This window comes from Siphateles boraxobius, unplaced genomic scaffold (assembly GCF_051911475.1).
Source record: "Siphateles boraxobius isolate OS27281-9 unplaced genomic scaffold, OSU_SipBor_1 116, whole genome shotgun sequence".
NCBI classification, from domain to species: Eukaryota; Metazoa; Chordata; class Actinopteri; order Cypriniformes; family Leuciscidae; genus Siphateles; species Siphateles boraxobius.
The window spans coordinates 356,105-373,230 of NW_027508718.1; the positions used below are offsets into that span (position 1 = coordinate 356,105).

Sequence of the window (17,126 nt, forward strand, 5' to 3'; positions counted from 1 at the left end):
CATCTGAGTGATGTATGTGTGGCATTATCATAGGATAGGATAACGTTAATTCACTGTTGTCAACACTGTTGACATTAGACTAATGTGCTGTAAATAAGGTAAATAAACAAATCTATAAAGTAACTAAACATGTTTTTATTCAGACTGGTGTGAGCACTGAGGATGAGGAGCCCAGAGCTGAATCCTGGAAACGGTGCCATGGATGAGACTGTCATAAGATCTCTCCATCTGCCCTTATCGCCTCAGATTGTGAAGCGCAGCGCAGCAACAAGCTCCGGCACGAAGGCACGGTCACCTCTGGTGAATTCATCAGAATAAAGCCGCAGAATGGGAACCGCTGTGTTGAGATGGCAGTAGGATGTGGGCTTCAGCGCCCAAATACATGCTTGTAGTTTGAATAAAGATTTGTTTCATGTGCATGCATTTGTTTATTGTGTGATGGTTACTTTTATTTGTTCTTTTACTCATTTATTCATGTTTCTTATTGTTGTCAGTATATAAAATATAATTATTTAATGTATGCATTAATTCATTGCTTGACTGACAATTGAGATGTTCACGTGTATTCATGCATAATTCAATTCAATTCAATTCAAATTTATTTGTATAGCGCTTTTCACAATACACTATTGTGGCTATTCCAGAGTTTAGGAGCTAAATGCGAGAACGCCCTCCCTCCTTTAGTGGACTTAGATATCCTAGGAATGACCAGAAGCCTCGAATTTAGTGATCTTAAAGAGCGCGATGGATTGTATGGCGATAGAAGGTCTGTTAAATACACAGGAGCTAAACCATTTAGGGCTTTATAGGTCAGTAGGAATACTTTGTAATTGATACGTAACTTAATAGGTAACCAGTGTAGAGATGATAAAATAGGTGTTATATGATCATATTTTCTTGATCTAGTAAGAACTCTAGCAGCTGCATTTTGCACTAACTGTAGCTTGTTGATTGAGGATGCAGGGCAGCCAGCTAATAAAGCATTACAGTAATCTAGTCTCGAGGTCATGAATGCATGAACTAACTTTTCTGCATCAGAAACAGATAGCATGTTGCGTAGCTTAGCAATGTTTCTAAGGTGGAAAAAGGCTGTTCTTGTAATATATGAAATATGATTTTCGAAAGTCAAGTTGCGGTCTAGTATAACACCCAGGTCTTTTACTGTAGTGGATAAAGTAACAGGACATCATTCTAAATTAAAGTTGTATTGTAAGGGATTTTGTGGGTAGTTTTTTGGACCAATAAGTAGTACCTCCGTTTTATCTGAATTTAATAGCAGGAAATTACACGTCATCCAGCATTTTATATCATTTAGACACTCTGTCAATTTAGATAAGTTAGTGTTTTCATCTGGTCGTGATGAGATATATAATTGAGTGTCATCAGCATAACAGTGGAAATTAATTCCATGTTTTCTTATAATATTACCAAGTGGCAGCATATATATTGAGAATAGCAGAGGGCCTAACACCGATCCTTGCGGCACTCCATAGTCTACTGACGTTATCTTTGATTTTTCCCCATTTAAACAGACAAAATGGTAACGGTCTGATAAGTACGATCTAAACCAGCTTAATGCCTGTCCCTGAACACCAGTGTAGTTTTGTAGTCGATCCAAGAGTATTTTATGATCGATAGTATCGAACGCAGCACTAAGATCGGAACTAGTATTGAGATACAGCCTTGGTCAGAAGCTAAAAGTAAATCATTTGTAATTTTAACTAGCGCAGTTTCTGTGCTATGATGCGGTCTGAATCCCGACTGGAATTTTTCATAGATATCATTTTCTTGTAAGAAAGAGCACAATTGAGCGGACACAATTTTTTCTAGTATTTTAGACATAAATGGAAGATTTGAGATGGGTCTGTAATTTGCTAAGTTATTTGGATCTAATTGCGGTTTCTTAATGAGAGGTTTTATTACTGCCAGCTTGAATATTTTTGGAACATGACCTAAAAATAAAGACAAGTTAATAATATTAAGAAGAGGCTCTAAGCATAACTCATATTACAAAACAAATTACATTTTGCTTGTTTTATTAAATTATATCATTTTTAGTATATATAAAAAAGTCATATAATTAAGTAATGGTCAGCATTTAATAATATTTTGTTTAAGTTTTGGGGTGGGCTAACAATGCAATTCATTCTGATGTAATATTAATTTTTTATGAGCGATACTTGCATTTTTCGAGTATAAAGTCAACAGTTTCTCCAAAGGAGATCTTCGAGCAGCGGCCTGTCTCCTTGTGCACTGCAGACAGTAAACGCAGAGGAAAACTGTTCTAGGTTGTGCTGTCGAGTTAATGATGTTATGAAGTGTTAGTGCACCTGTCGCTCATATAATTTAAACTTATAAACTTAATACATAAAGATCATGGAAAGATACTAGTTGTATCTAACAATGAACAATCATAATGACAAAACAGAAAACATAAAGATCATTGGTTTGTGTACATCATAATATGATATTTATACACAGGAAAAAAGAACAATAACAAGGCTAAATATCTTTAAATATAAATAGTTCTTCATAATACATTAAAAAATAGTTTTGTTGTTATTGTCTGAGGGATGAAACGAGAGGTAAATTCATCAAGAAAAGAGGAAAACTTGAAGGAGAAACTTTTTGGGTATAAAATAAAGAAATTAACAACATATTCAAGAGATAACGATTTTGGGGTTTCTTAAAAAATCGTTATAAGGAACTGTGGGTCACATTAGAAGGGTTTAAAATATAACAACTTAAATCAACCCTAAATGTATTCACAAAATAAATTGGCAGCTGTTTCTTCAACAATACCACAAAATGAGCAAGTTTCATCAAGATCAAGATATTTACAGATAGATGAATTAAACGTGTCGTTCATCTTTTAAGTTGTTGCGCTTGTGATAACGTGTCGTAAGTCACATGATAACGTCAACATGGCGGATGATGTCCGGAATCCGGATCGCATTCATACTCAACGAGATTTGGCTATAAAGTACCTACTCTTTTAGCGCTCGTTAAGTAAGTACTCATTGAAATTAAGTACCTACTCATTGAGTATGCGGTTTGGAACGCAGCCATGGGCTTAAAAAGCAAAGGCTTCATTTGCTCCTTGCTATCGTGCTTTTGGACTCAATGACTTAAATCTCCGCTGCTTATGGGAAAAGTTGACACACGCCAAGGTTCCATGGTGTAATGGTTAGCACTCTGGGCTCTGAATCCAGCGATCCGAGTTCAAATCTCGGTGGGACCTGCTTTTGCCAGGAATGTGTGCAGTACCTCGTTCGAAAAAACTTTTTCGGCAGCACTGAGCCGCAAGAGCTCATCTAGGTAGTGCCCCTTGAAGGGGGGCGTAAAAAGGATGGACAGCACTGGCGAATGCAGGCATCGATCCCGCTACCTCTCGCATGCTAAGCGAGCGCTCTACCATTTGATCTAATTCCTGAGGTGTCCATCGCTCTCAAAGACAAAGACGAGGCGCGATCCCTAGCACGTGTGCAGGTGCTGCAGCGTGATTTCCAATGACCACAAAAAAGAGGCCGCATTTCCTCTGTGCTGGCAACTTTGCACTGGCTACCTTTTAATTGTAGATTTAATCAAAATATTGCGCTTTAAGCCATGCAAGCTGAATTGTTTTCGGCCCGGCAGCAGCAGGGAGGACGTATGTTTCGGCTCGTTGGTCTAGGGGTATGATTCTCGCTTAGGGTGCGAGAGGTCCTGGGTTCAACTCCCGGACGAGCCCATTATCAGGCTTTCCTTTTAATCTCTTCAGCCTGATTAGGGCAACCAGGATATTTCTGAGAAATTGGGGATAAAATGAGCCAGAGAGAGGCCGGTTAGCTCAGTTGGTTAGAGCGTGGTGCTAATAGTGCCAAGGTCAAGGGTTCGATCCCCGTACGGGCAACTCATTTTCTCTCTGGGACCTTCGCTCTGCTCTTCTCGAAAATGACTGGCGGTCTCCCAGACATGGCTGCTGGCTAAACCGCACAAGTACCTGGCCGAAATAGCTCAGTTGGGAGAGCGTTAGACTGAAGATCTAAAGGTCCCTGGTTCAATCCCGGGTTTCGGCAGAGGAACCACGTCCGCCTCTCTTAGTCGAGGCGGTCCACTGACCAAACGGCAGCTCTTATCTACCTGATTACACCTAGCCTCATCTTTATCTGCCTCTCATACATCCAGCTATCAGGGTTTGTTTGTTCCATGGTGTAATGGTTAGCACTCTGGGCTTTGAATCCAGCGAACTAAGTTCAAATCTCGGTGGGACCTGCATTTGCCAGGATGTGTGCAGTACCTCGTTCGAAAAAACATTTTCGGCAGCACTGAGCCGCAAGAGCTCATCTAGGTAGTGCCCCTTGAAGAGGGGCGTAAAAAGGATGGACAGCACTGGAGAATGCAGGCATCGATCCCACTACCTCTCGCTTGCGCCTACTGCTTCCTACCGATTGAGCCAAAGTAAGCCCAAAGTAAGCCCACGTGAGCCAATCGTGTTTCTCTGCTGTGGCTTACTTTTGACCAATCACGTTCTCTCCTGTGGCTTACTTTTGACCAATCGTGTTTCTCTCCTGTGGCTTACTTTTGACCAATCGCCTTTCTCTCCTGTGGCTTACTTTTGACCAATCGCGTTTCTCCTACCTGGCTCTGCTCCTGTGGCTTACTTTTGACCAATCGGCGACCGCTATTATTATCGTCATCTTTGCAATCTTTGCAACAGGTAAGTCTATTCTTCACGACTGTATAATCGATCATTATTCATTCATAAACAGTGTTTGTTTTTAGACAATTAAACATGCCAATAAAGCTAGCTAGCGTGTAATAGCACACGTTTTCTTCTGTACATGTGAACCTGCAACTTTACCATGATATACAGTAAAAAACATGCCACTACTGTCAAGATAATTAGCCGACCGCTAATTAAGCAATATCCTCCTTAAACCATTTTTTTGTTGTTGTTAATTTAGTATTTTTTTGTGTCATTCATTACATTATTATATACATTACTCCAGCCCACGTGCCCACCACCACTGTGACCACTGCATCTGTCCTCACTGCTGCTGTGCCCACTGCCACTGTGCCTGTTCCTCCTCCACCTACTGCCACTAAGAACAGGCCACTGCTGGCGACCAATGGGTAGGCCCTGTTGGCGCGGGGGAAGCATTTATTTGCTTCACAGCTGGTACAAAAGATTTTGTTTCCAGCCAAACCCTGTAAGTGGGTAAGTTTTTTCTTTTTTCTCCATCCACTGCAGGCTCGAGAGGCCCTGCTCCTGCCCCGGCTCGTGCCCCTGCCCCTGTTCCTGCCCCTTATCCTGCTCCTACAGCATTGTGGACCCCTGGCCAGGTGTCCCAGTCGCCTGCAGAGCTTCCTGTCCACTGGAAAGAGCAACTCCCATCTTTCCAGCAAGGCCTTCAACCCCTGTCCCTCTGCTCCAGGACCATCCTCACTACAGCCACCCACAGGACTGCAGCGCCCTGCCCAGCCTCCTCTGCAGTCTCCTCCTCTGCGCCCTGCCCAGCCTCCTCTGCAGTCTCCTCCTCTGCGGCCTGCCCAGCCTCCTCTGCAGTCTCCTCCTCTGCGCCCTGCCCAGCCCCCTCTGCAGTCTCCTCCTCTGCGCCCTGCTCAGCCTCCTCTGCAGTCTCCTCCACAGCCTTCTGTCCAGCCAAGTGCTGCCTCTGCTCCTGCAACATCAACTGGGTCCAGTGTTGCAGACCAGGCTCCTGTAAGTAAGCTTCTCATTATTCGTGTGCAGGTCCTGCAGCGTGATTTCCAATGACCACAAAAAAAGAGGCCGCATTTCCTCTGTGCTGGAAACTTTGCACTGGCTACCTTTTAATAGTAGATTTAATCAAAAAATTGCGCTTTAAGCCATGGAAGCTGAAATGTTTGCGGACCGGCAGCAGCAGGGAGGATGTATGTTTCGGCTCGTTGGTCTAGGGGTATGATTCTCGCTTAGGGTGCGAGAGGTCCCGGGTTCAAATCCCGGACGAGCCCATTATTAGGCTTTGCTTTTAATCTCTTCAGCCTGATTAGGGCAACCAGGATATTTCTGAGAAATTGGGGATAAAATGTGCCAGAGAGAGGCCGGTTAGCTCAGTTGGTTAGAGCGTGGTGCTAATAACACCAAGGTCGAGGGTTCGATACCCGTACGGGCCACTCATTTTCTCTCTGGGACCTTCGCTCTGCTCTTCTCGAAAATGACGGGCGGTCTCCCAGACATCCCTGCTGGCTAAACCATTCAAGTATCTGGCCGAAATAGCTCAGTTGGGAGAGCGTTAGACTGAAGATCTAAAGGTCCCTGGTTCAATCCCGGGTTTCGGCAGAGGAACCACGTAATCTCTTTTAGTCTACCTGATTCCACCTAGCCTCATCGCTATCTGCCTCTCAGACAGCCAGCTAGCAGAGTGTGTTGGTTCCATGGTGTAATGGTTAGCACTCTGGCCTTTGAATCCAGCAATCTGAGTTCAAATCTCTGTCGAACCTTTTTAGGTTCTTTGCGGAAGGGAGGGAAAAAACAGAGGTGATGCGCAACTGCTGACGTGTCGGTGAAATTGGCACTCTCAAACCGAGTCGGAATTGGGGAAACATGGGCTTAAAAAGCAAAGGCTTCATTTGCTCCTTGCTATCGTGCTTCTGGACTCAATGACTTAAATCCTTGCTATCGTGCTTCTGGACTCAATTACTTAAATGTCTGCTGCTCATGGGAAAAGTTGACACACGCCAAGGTTCCATGGTGTAAAGGTTAGCACTCTGGGCTCTGAATCCAGCGATCCGAGTTCAAATCTCGGTGGGACCTGCTTTTGCCAGGAATGTGTGCAGTACCTCGTTCGAAAAAACTTTTTCGGCAGCACTGAGCCGCAAGAGCTCATCTAGGTAGTGCCCCTTGAAGGGGGGCGTAAAAAGGATGGACAGCACTGGAGAATGCAGGCATCGATGCCGCTACCTCTCGCTTGCGCCTACTGCTTCCTACCGATTGAGCCAAAGTAAGCCCAAAGTAAGCCCACGTGAGCCAATCGTGTTTCTCTGCTGTGGCTTACTTTTGACCAATCACGTTCTCTCCTGTGGCTTACTTTTGACCAATCGTGTTTCTCTCCTGTGGCTTACTTTTGACCAATCGCCTTTCTCTCCTGTGGCTTACTTTTGACCAATCGCGTTTCTCTCCTGGCTCTGCTCCTGTGGCTTACTTTTGACCAATCGGCGACCGCTATTATTAGGCAAGGCAAGGCAAGTTTATTTATATAGCACATTTCATACACAATGGTAATTCAAAGTGCTTTACATAGAAGAAATTAAAATAATCAAAAGAATTCAGAATAATTAAAACAGTTTGGAATAAAAGATAAAATACAGAAATAATCAAATGAAATCAGAATAATTAAAACATAAAATAAAATACAGTGCAAACAGTCGGACGAACAGTGGCACAGTGCTCATTCAGTAAATGCACAGTTAAACAGATGTGTTTTGAGTCTGGATTTGAATGTGACTACTGTAGGAGCACATCTGATCTCTTCTGGAAGCTGGTTCCAGCTGCGGCTGGCATAGTAGCTAAAAGCAGACTCGCCATGCTTAGAGTGAACCCTTGGTATTTCTAGCCGATGTGATCCTAATGATCTGAGTGATCTGTTGGGTTTATATTCACTGAGCATATCTGCAATGTATTGAGGTCCTAGGCCATTGAATGATTTTTATACCAGTAATAATACTTTAAAATCAATCCTAAATGTAACTGGCAGCCAGTGTAAAGACCTGAGGACTGGTGTGATGTGTTCATATTTTCTGGTTCTGCTCAGAATCCTAGCAGCAGCGTTCTGTATGAGCTGCAACTGTCTTATGGTCTTTTTGGGAAGGCCAGTGAGAAGTCCATTACAATAATCCACCCTACTGGTGATGAAAGCATGCACAAGTTTTTCTAAGTCTTGACTGGAAACAAAGCATCTAAATCTTGCAATATTTTTCAGGTGATAATATGCTGATTTAGTTATTGCTTTGACATGACTACTGAAACTAAGGTCTGACTCTAGAGACACACCCAGATTCCTGACTTGATTTTTAGTTGTTTGACCCCTAGACTGAAGGTATGCGTTCACCTTGAGAACTTCATCTTTGTTTCCAAACGCAATGACTTCAGTTTTGTCTTTGTTTAACTGAAGAAAGTTTTGGCACATCCAATTGTTTACTTCATCAATGCATTGGCAAAGGGAGTCAATGGGGCTGTAATCGTTAGGCGATAGGGATAAGTAGAGCTGTGTGTCGTCTGCATAGCTATGGTAAGCGATTTGGTTCTTTCTCATTATTTGGCTCATTGGGAGCATGTACAGGTTGAATAGGAGTGGCGCAAGAATTGAGCCTTGAGGGACTCCGCATGTCATGGATGTCCACTCAGACTTATGGTCTCCTATACTCACATAATAACCTCTGCCTCCTAAGTATGACCTGAACCATTTTAGGACTATCCCAGAAAGCCCGACCCAGTTTTCCAGCCTGTCAAGAAGTATTTTGTGATCGACAGTGTCAAATGCAGCACTGAGGTTGAGTAGTACCAGCACTGATAATTTGCCTGTATCAGTATTTAAGCGAATATCATTTATTATCTTTATGAGCGCGGTCTCTGTACTGTGGTGCGGTCGGAAACCAGATTGAAAATGGTCAAAGTATCCATTCGAGCTTAAGAATTTGTTCAGCTGATTGAAGACAACTTTTTCAATGATCTTGCCTATGAAAGGAAGATTTGATATCGGTCTATAGTTGTTTAATATGGTCTTATCCAGATTGCTCTTTTTCAGGAGGGGCTTGACGACAGCAGTTTTCAGGGAGGTCGGAAAACTCCCAGAGAAAAGTGAGGCATTTACCACTTCCAGGAGATCTGCTTCTAAGCTGTGTAACACATTTTTGAAAAAAGATGTGGGAAGTGCGTCAAGGGCGCAGGTTGATGTTTTTAGTTGCTGTACGGTTTCTTCCAAAATTTTGCCATCAATTTCTTCGAAATCAGACATAGTGGCTACTTTCTCGTGCTGTTGTCTGATCTGCCTGACCCCAGCGCAACTCAAGGATGAGCTGATCACCTTTCTGATATTATTGATTTTCTCAGAGAAGAAAGAAGTAAACTCACTGCACTTTCTCACTGAGAGCATTTCACTGGGAATCTGGCTTGGGGGGGTTGTCAGTCTCTCTACAGTAGCAAAAAGAGTGCGCGTGTTGTTTATATTGCTGTTTATAATATTCGAGAAAAAGTCTGTCTAGCTTTGCTTAGTTCCTTATTGAAAGCATGGATGCTGTCTTTGTAGATGTTATAATGGACTACAAGTTTTGTCTTCCGCCACATGCGCTCTGCTTTTCTGCATTGTCTTTTCATATTTTGCACTGCTGTTGAGTTTCTCCAAGGTGCTTTTTGTCTGCCACTCTTCTTCCTGACTTTCACAGGAGCAATATCATCAATTACACTCTTAACTTTTGAGTTAAAAGAATCAAGGAGAAAATCAACAGAGTCAGCAGATATGCTTGGTGTTAAAGATATAGCCTTCATAAATAGTACACTAGTGTTCTCATTTAAGCATCTCTTCTTGACAGACACAGATCTAGCTTCAATGGCAGGAGAGATCAATATATCAAAGAAAACACAAAAATGATCAGACAGTGCTACATCCTTAATAACAATTGATGAAATGTTTAGACCCTTACTGATAAGTAAATCTAGAGTGTGTCCACGATTATGTGTGGGTCCATGTACATGCTGAGTCAGATCAAAAGTTTTTAAAACAGTTTTGATTTCTTTTGCCATATTGTTTTCTGCATTATCTATGTGAATGTTAAAATCTCCAGCAATGGCAAAGCAGTCAAACTCTGAGGAAATTGTTGATAACAGTTCTGTTAAGTTCTCAGCAAAAGCTGGAGAGTATTTTGGAGGCCTGTAAACAATGATAAGTAAAATGCGTTGAGCACCTTTTAACACAATACCGAGATACTGGAAAGACGGGTAATTCCCAAATGATATTTGCTTACATTGATAGACATCTTTATAAAGAGCAGCTAAACCTCTGCCTCTTCTGACAGCTCTGCAGACACTCATAAAAGTAAAGTTAGGAGGGGCTGTTTCATTGAGGACTGTTGCACTGCAACTTTCTTCTAGCCAAGTTTCATTTAGCAACATAAAATCCAGGTTGTATGTGGTTATTAAGTCGTTGACTAAAAGTGATTTATTTTTAAGTGAGCGGATGTTTAAAAGTGCTAACTTTACAGTCTTACTTTTTGTCCCCACAGCAATCTTGGTATGTCGTGTAATAAGCACCATATTAGATGGGTTTGCTGTACGGCTTTTGAAGGCCTTAGACTTTCTATCATGTAATCGAACAGCAATAGAAAAAGATACAGGCACACTGGGTTCCCGCTTGTTCTGTAAACATTTGAGAAAGTTATTGTTATCATAGCGGGGACCCGACACATATCACTGAGAGCTGGTATCAGTTGTTTTTGGTTCACCTCGAGCCGCTGGAGGAGGGTGTGGGCCCTGGCGCTGTGGCAGAGGCCGAAGAGCTCTCACAGGAGGAGGGGGAGGGCGAGCTGGGCCCGCAGGCTATGGTGGTTGTGGGGCCTGGCGTTTTTTGGTTGGTATCTGGGGGCTCGCAGCAAAAGAGTGGGATAGTCTAGTTCCAGCATGCACCAGTTGTTCCATTTTCTCTGAGAAGCACAGAAGTGGAGATGCTGGAGAGAGTGATAATGTTTCCGGTGAGAGGGATTTTTGCTCTGGTGTTATTGGAGGCTGTAATATGCTGTCCTGGTTTCCCTGGCTGTTTTCCAGAAAGTCGTCTATGGGTGCTGTATCTTGGAGCAGTGCTGGTATGTCACAGTCTGTCTGTGTTGAGCTCTGTGGGCAGGGCTCAGCTGAGATTGTGTCCGTGAGTAGAGGTTGTTGTGGCTGAGTGGTGTTATCACTGTCCTTGTGTGATGTGTCAACCGCATGTCCATTCAGGTGCTGAAGTGAAATCCTGTGGTCATTCATACTGTATCCAGGTGTGTGTGTGCCATTCAGGTTGAGCGGATTGGCACACATTGCAGAAGGATGACGGAGGGAGAAGTAGATATTGTCCTTTAGCACTCTTGAACCAAGTTTGTTTGGGTGGTGGCCATCCTGTTGAAACAGTTGCCTCTGACTCCAGAAAAGATTGAAGTTGTCAGTAAAGTTCACTCCTTTTATATTGCAGGTTTTTTGCAGCCATGTATTAAGCCCAAGCAACCATGAAAACCTGTTTGTTCCTCTTGCTGGGAGTGGTCCACTGATGAATGTTTGAACTTTCAGTCTTTTAAGTGTTTCAAAAAGTTCATTGAAATCCTTTTTAAGAAGTTCCGACTGCTCTTTATGAATATCATTCTTCCCCACATGAATGATGAGTCGATTTGCAGTCTTATGTTTCATCAGAATGTTCTGAAGTTCCCTGTTTACATCAGAAGTTGTTGCTTGTGGAAGGCAGCACGTTGTTGTATCCCTGCTATTAATGTTTCTGATTACGGAGTCGCCCACTATCAGAGTCCTGGGCTCGGCTGCACTGTGAGCTGAGTGCCGCTGTCTGCTCGACCTTGAGCCCCAGTTAGCATCAGTGTTAGCTACTGGCTGATTCTGTCTGTGTGCGATCACATTCATCAAATTTGGGGATTCCTCATTCATTAATACTTCAAATCTGTTCTCAAGATGTATAGGCGGTGGTAGGAGACCAGTGTTTGCAGTCCTTGTCAGAGCCGTATCTGGGGTAGAGGATGCTACTGCAGTAATATGTGATGCTCGTGACAATCTGATGTCTCGAGTGCCTTTGGGTCTCGCACCCTGTTTGTGCCATCGATTAGTAAAATGATCGGCTTGTTTCTCTACACTCAGTATGGCCTGTCGAGAAGCACTAGATTCATGGGACTCACCGGCTGTATGCTGAGGACGTCCATGACGGAGCTCTGTTGTGTGTTCCGTCTGGTTTGGTGGTCCCGCAATTAACTTTGTTTCAAGAATTGCAATCCTTTGTAAAAGTCTGTGGCAGTTGGAGCAGCGAGTAGATTCCAGAGGAGGCATTTTCGTATCCTTATGAATGTAGGCAGTTGTGTTTTCTCTTCCCCGGAATGTAAGCTTTCAGTGGGAGGCTGGTCGAATAAAATAATTCTGCTTTTTTTTGTAGTAATCCAAGCGTTTGAGCACTGTGCTGAAGTTAAAATTAGGTGATAAAAGGAGATAAAATATAGAAATATAAAAGCGATAGAGCAAAGCGCGGAGCAGTAAGCGAGAGCGTCCGAACAGTAGCTGAGAAGGAAGTAGTCGTCATCAGTAGTAATTATCGTCATCTTTGCAACAGGTAAGTCTATTCTTCACGACTGTATAATCGATCATTATTTATTCATAAACAGTGTTTGTTTTTAGACAATTAAACATGCCAATAAAGCTAGCTAGCGTGTAATAGCACACGATTTCTTCTGTACATGTGAACCTGCAACTTTACCATGATATACAGTAAAAAACATGCCACTACTGTCAAGATAATTAGCCGACCGCTAATTAAGCTATATCCTCCTTAAACCATTTTTTTGTTGTTGTTAATTTAGTATTTTTTTGTGTCATTCATTACATTATTTTGAAGACAAGAAGATTTTTACTAAAACCTTGAAAAAAAAAAGTTTAATTCATATATGTTATACTATACTATGTTATACACCAGTATACATATTTATGTTATCTTTTTAAATACTATGTTATACATATTTAAAAAGACATGAATAGGCAAAAACAAGTGTTTTTTTGTTTCAACAAATGATTCTCAACTATGTTATAAAAGATATACCAAAACGATTTGATATACCATTTTAAGTTTTAGATCTGTTTGATGATCATATTATTATGAATTGTCATAAACGCCTTTATGTTATATTTGGTGTTTCTTAGTAATCTCCGCCACAAAAGCTAAACAAAACAAAACGATTTAAGCATGGCATGATACCAGCAAGATTGTACCAAGAAGTGTTATTTATTTTCTTATTAATAAGTTCATCACTGTCACAAACGAGACTCCCACTGTTCCTCCTGCTCACCACCAGAGGGAACCCTCTTCTGAATATTAAACCATTTGAACTACATTTCCCACATACCTGGCACTGATTACCTTGCACCTGACCTTCATCAGTGGACTATTTAAGGTGCTCTCAGACTCTCCTTCTTAGCGAAGTTTTGTATTTACCCTGGTAATCATCTCTGAGCGTTTCTTCCCGTGTTTTGTCTTCCCGTGGATTACTTTTGGACTGTCTATTCTCATCTTGATTCTTTGCTGCCTGCCCTGGACTATATTCTATACTGGACTGATTTATGTAAGTTTGCTGCCTGCCCTGATCTTATGCCTGTTTCTGGATTACGAGTTGCCTTATCTCTACTGTTGTGTTTGCTGGTGATTGACCCTGATTGTACGACCACGATTATAATAAAACTGCAAATGGATCCTCATTCTCCTGAAGCTTCATTACAGAAAACTTCACCATCACACGATCCAGCAGTTCTGGTTCAAATGTCCACGGAGATTTCCACTCAAGCTAACCAACTCGCCATTCATCAACATCAGCTAACCCATTTAACTACAGTAACGGAGGAGCTCGTCAGGACGCTACAGAGTTTGCAAATGTCACTTACGAACCCAGCACCTTCTCAACCGAACGTGAGTGTGGACGCTTCTCCACCACCTTCAGTCACAGTTAACCCACGTCTGGCTCTTCCTGATAAGTTTGATGGTAACCCAACTAAAAGTAAGGGATTTCTACTGCAATGTTCATTATTCATTGATCAACAACAAGCTATGTATAGCACCGATGCCAGCAAGATTTCCTTGGTATGCTCACTCCTCTCTGGCAAGGCGTTAGAGTGGGTGACGGCGGTTTGGAGAGAGGATGGTACTGCTTTTCCATCATTTGGCATCTTTCTTCAACGATTCCGGGAAATATTTGAACACCCGGAGGGAGGTATGAGAGCTGATGATCAACTACTCGCGTTGAGCCAGGGCAGTAGTACCGCAGCAGAATATGCTTTGACATTTCGTACTCTAGCAGCACAAACCGACTGGGTGGAGAGCACGCTTAAACTGCTCTTTCGCAAGGGACTCAGCTTGGAGTTGCATTCCGAACTGGCTTGCCGAGATGAAGGGAGATCGCTGAATCAATTCATCGAGCTAACCATTCAGATTGACAATCTGATTCGTTCACGTCGTCCACTCAGAACGGTACCAACCAGCACACAATACCCAGTCACTCTTTCTCAAACTGAACCCATGCAGCTCGGATATACTCATCTGACTCCGGAAGAACGAGAACGCAGCATACGTCAACATCCCTGCCTCTATTGCGGCCAACCGGGCCACCTGAGGGCTTCTTGTCCCACAAGACCTCCTCTTCGTAACTCCTCTTCGGTGAGTCCTTGTGTTCAAGCACATCACTCCAGTTCTTGTATCAAAGTACCTATAGTATTGTCTCTAGAGGGCAATCATATATCCACATCAGCTCTATTAGACTCAGGAGCAGCCGGGAACTTTATGTCTCATGAGTTTGCTCAACAACTACAACTCCCACTAATCTCTTGCAATTCTCAATTGGTAGTGGAAGCACTAGATGGACGGCCTCTCGGTGATGGAAGGGTTCTGCACACCACCGTGGACCTTCAACTACAGACTGGGTCCCTTCATACTGAGGTAATTCGTTTCTACATCATCACATCACCTCATAACCCGGTAATTATTGGACTCCCCTGGCTACGTCAACATAATACCCTCATTTCATGGAAGGAAGGTCGGATCATCAAATGGGACCCGTCATGTCACTCCAACTGTTTAACTGGCAGCCCTTCACTCTCCATTCAGACTGTTACGCTAAAGGACGAACCTGTTCTTTTCCCCACTCTTCCCATTATATATTCCGACCTCGTCGAGGCTTTTAGCAAGACCAAGGCTATGGAACTTCCTCCTCACCGCTCAAACGACTGTTCCATCGAACTATTACTAGGGACAACACCACCTAAGGGTCGAATTTTCCCCCTATCACAACCCGAATCAGAAACCATGAAGAACTACATAGAGGAGGAACCTTCAAAGGGGTTCATCAGAGCATCTACGTCACTCACACACACAAGTATTTTTCCAAACTAGACCTCCGCAGCGCCTACAATCTCATTCGCATCCGGGAAGGTAATCAATGGAAGACAGCTTTTTCTACCAGCACTGGGCACTACGAATATTTGGTTATGCCTTTCGGGCTGTCCAACAGTCCTTCCGTATTTCAATCATTCATCAATGACGTCTTTCGGGACATGCTTGATCGTTGGGTTATTGTTTACATCGATGACATTCTTATCTACTCCAACACCTATGAGGAACACGTGCAACACGTAAGAACAGTATTACAACGACTCATTGATCACCAGTTATACGCCAAAGCAGAGAAGTGTGAATTTCACCAGACTACCACATCATTTTTGGGCTACATCATCAGTCAGGAGGGAGTCGCCATGGACGAGAAGAAGGTCAAAGCCGTTCTAGACTGGCCACTACCAGTAACCTTAAAGGAATTACAACGCTTTTTGGGATTTGCTAATTTCTACCGACGCTTCATCAGAAATTTCAGCTCGGTAGCCTCTCCCTTAACCTCTATGACTAAGAGAAATTCATCACACCTCACCTGGTCAACCACAGCACAGGAGGCATTCGCAGAACTCAAATCACGTTTCACATCTGCCCCCATCCTCCACCACCCTGATCCAGAACTCCCGTTTATAGTTGAGGTGGACGCTTCAAATACGGGCATTGGAGCCATCCTTTCACAACGGCACGGATCCCCATCCAAGCTCTATCCTTGCGCCTATTATTCCCGCAAACTTAACCCAGCCGAACAGAACTATGACGTCGGAAACCGGGAATTGTTGGCCATGAAAGCAGCTATGGAGGAGTGGCGTCATTGGCTGGAGGGGTCTAAACATCCGTTTGTGATACTAACTGACCACAAGAATTTGGAATACTTACGATCTGCCAAAAGACTGAATCCCAGACAAGCGAGGTGGGCCCTCTTCTTTACACGATTTGACTTCACTGTTACCTATCGTCCCGGTTCAAAGAACACCAAAGCAGACGCTTTATCACGTCAACACGACTGTTTAACTTCCATTAAATCCAAAGAAACCCTTCTTCCAGAGTCATTAATCGTGGCCCCAATTCAGTGGGACATCATGACAGAGCTCACTCAAGCCAATTCACAAGAGACCCCTCCTCCCGAATGCCCCCCTGACAAAACTTTTGTACCTCAGGATCTCTGTCAGAAAGTACTACAGCAAGTTCACTCCTTACTCAGCTCCGGTCACCCTGGAATTACGGCCACTGTTCACCTGCTTCAGAACAGCTTTTGGTGGCCAACCTTGCGTGCAGACACAATAAAATTCATTAATGAATGCATCACCTGTAACACAAGCAAACATCTCAGACAGTTACTATCTGGCCTACTGCAACCATTGCCAGTTCCCCACCGACCATGGTCCCATCTTGCCATAGACTTTATTACCGATCTCCCCAAGTCCAATGGGAATACCACAATACTCACTGTCATAGATCGCTTCTCCAAGGCCTGCCGTTTAATTCCACTTCCCAAGCTGCCTACAGCATTTGAGACTGCCGAACTCCTGTGCAACTTTGTGTTTCGATTTTATGGCCTTCCTGAGGACATCGTGTCGGACCGAGGGCCCCAATTCACATCCAGAGTATGGTCCGCATTCTTCCAACAACTCAACATCAACATTAGCCTCACTTCAGGATATCACCCACAATCGAATGGTCAAACAGAACGTCTCAATCAGGAGATCACCCGGTTCCTCAGATCCTATTGTCATCAGAACCAAGCAGATTGGAGCCGATTCCTCATGTGGGCTGAGTATGCACAGAACTCACTCCAGAAACCCTCCACTGGACTAACTCCATTCCAATGTGTAATGGGCTTCCAACCTCCCCTATTTCCATGGTCAGGGGAACCTACCGAAGTACCCTCTGTCAACGATTGGCTCCAGAGAAGCGAAGACATCTGGAATCAGGCTCACACCCACTTGCTACATGCTGTCAGGAGACAGAAGTTGCAGGCCAATCGTCACCGTCGCCCCA

General features: G+C 43.4%; 7 non-coding genes across 7 annotated transcripts; all 7 read left to right on the top strand.

Moving 5' to 3' along the window:
• The first annotated feature begins 3,169 nt into the window (after positions 1-3,169).
• trnaq-cug (transfer RNA glutamine (anticodon CUG)) lies at positions 3,170-3,241 on the top strand. Its single transcript has one exon. It is a non-coding gene; the product is annotated as a tRNA-Gln (tRNA).
• A 417-nt stretch (positions 3,242-3,658) lies between these two features.
• On the top strand, positions 3,659-3,730 carry trnap-agg (transfer RNA proline (anticodon AGG)). Its single transcript has one exon. It is a non-coding gene; the product is annotated as a tRNA-Pro (tRNA).
• A 255-nt stretch (positions 3,731-3,985) lies between these two features.
• trnaf-gaa (transfer RNA phenylalanine (anticodon GAA)) lies at positions 3,986-4,058 on the top strand. Its single transcript has one exon. It is a non-coding gene; the product is annotated as a tRNA-Phe (tRNA).
• A 1,846-nt stretch (positions 4,059-5,904) lies between these two features.
• On the top strand, positions 5,905-5,976 carry trnap-agg (transfer RNA proline (anticodon AGG)). Its single transcript has one exon. It is a non-coding gene; the product is annotated as a tRNA-Pro (tRNA).
• Positions 5,977-6,064: 88 nt separating this feature from the next.
• On the top strand, positions 6,065-6,138 carry trnai-aau (transfer RNA isoleucine (anticodon AAU)). Its single transcript has one exon. It is a non-coding gene; the product is annotated as a tRNA-Ile (tRNA).
• A 93-nt stretch (positions 6,139-6,231) lies between these two features.
• On the top strand, positions 6,232-6,304 carry trnaf-gaa (transfer RNA phenylalanine (anticodon GAA)). The gene has a single exon. It is a non-coding gene; the product is annotated as a tRNA-Phe (tRNA).
• A 402-nt stretch (positions 6,305-6,706) lies between these two features.
• On the top strand, positions 6,707-6,778 carry trnaq-cug (transfer RNA glutamine (anticodon CUG)). The gene has a single exon. It is a non-coding gene; the product is annotated as a tRNA-Gln (tRNA).
• Positions 6,779-17,126: the final 10,348 nt, after the last annotated feature.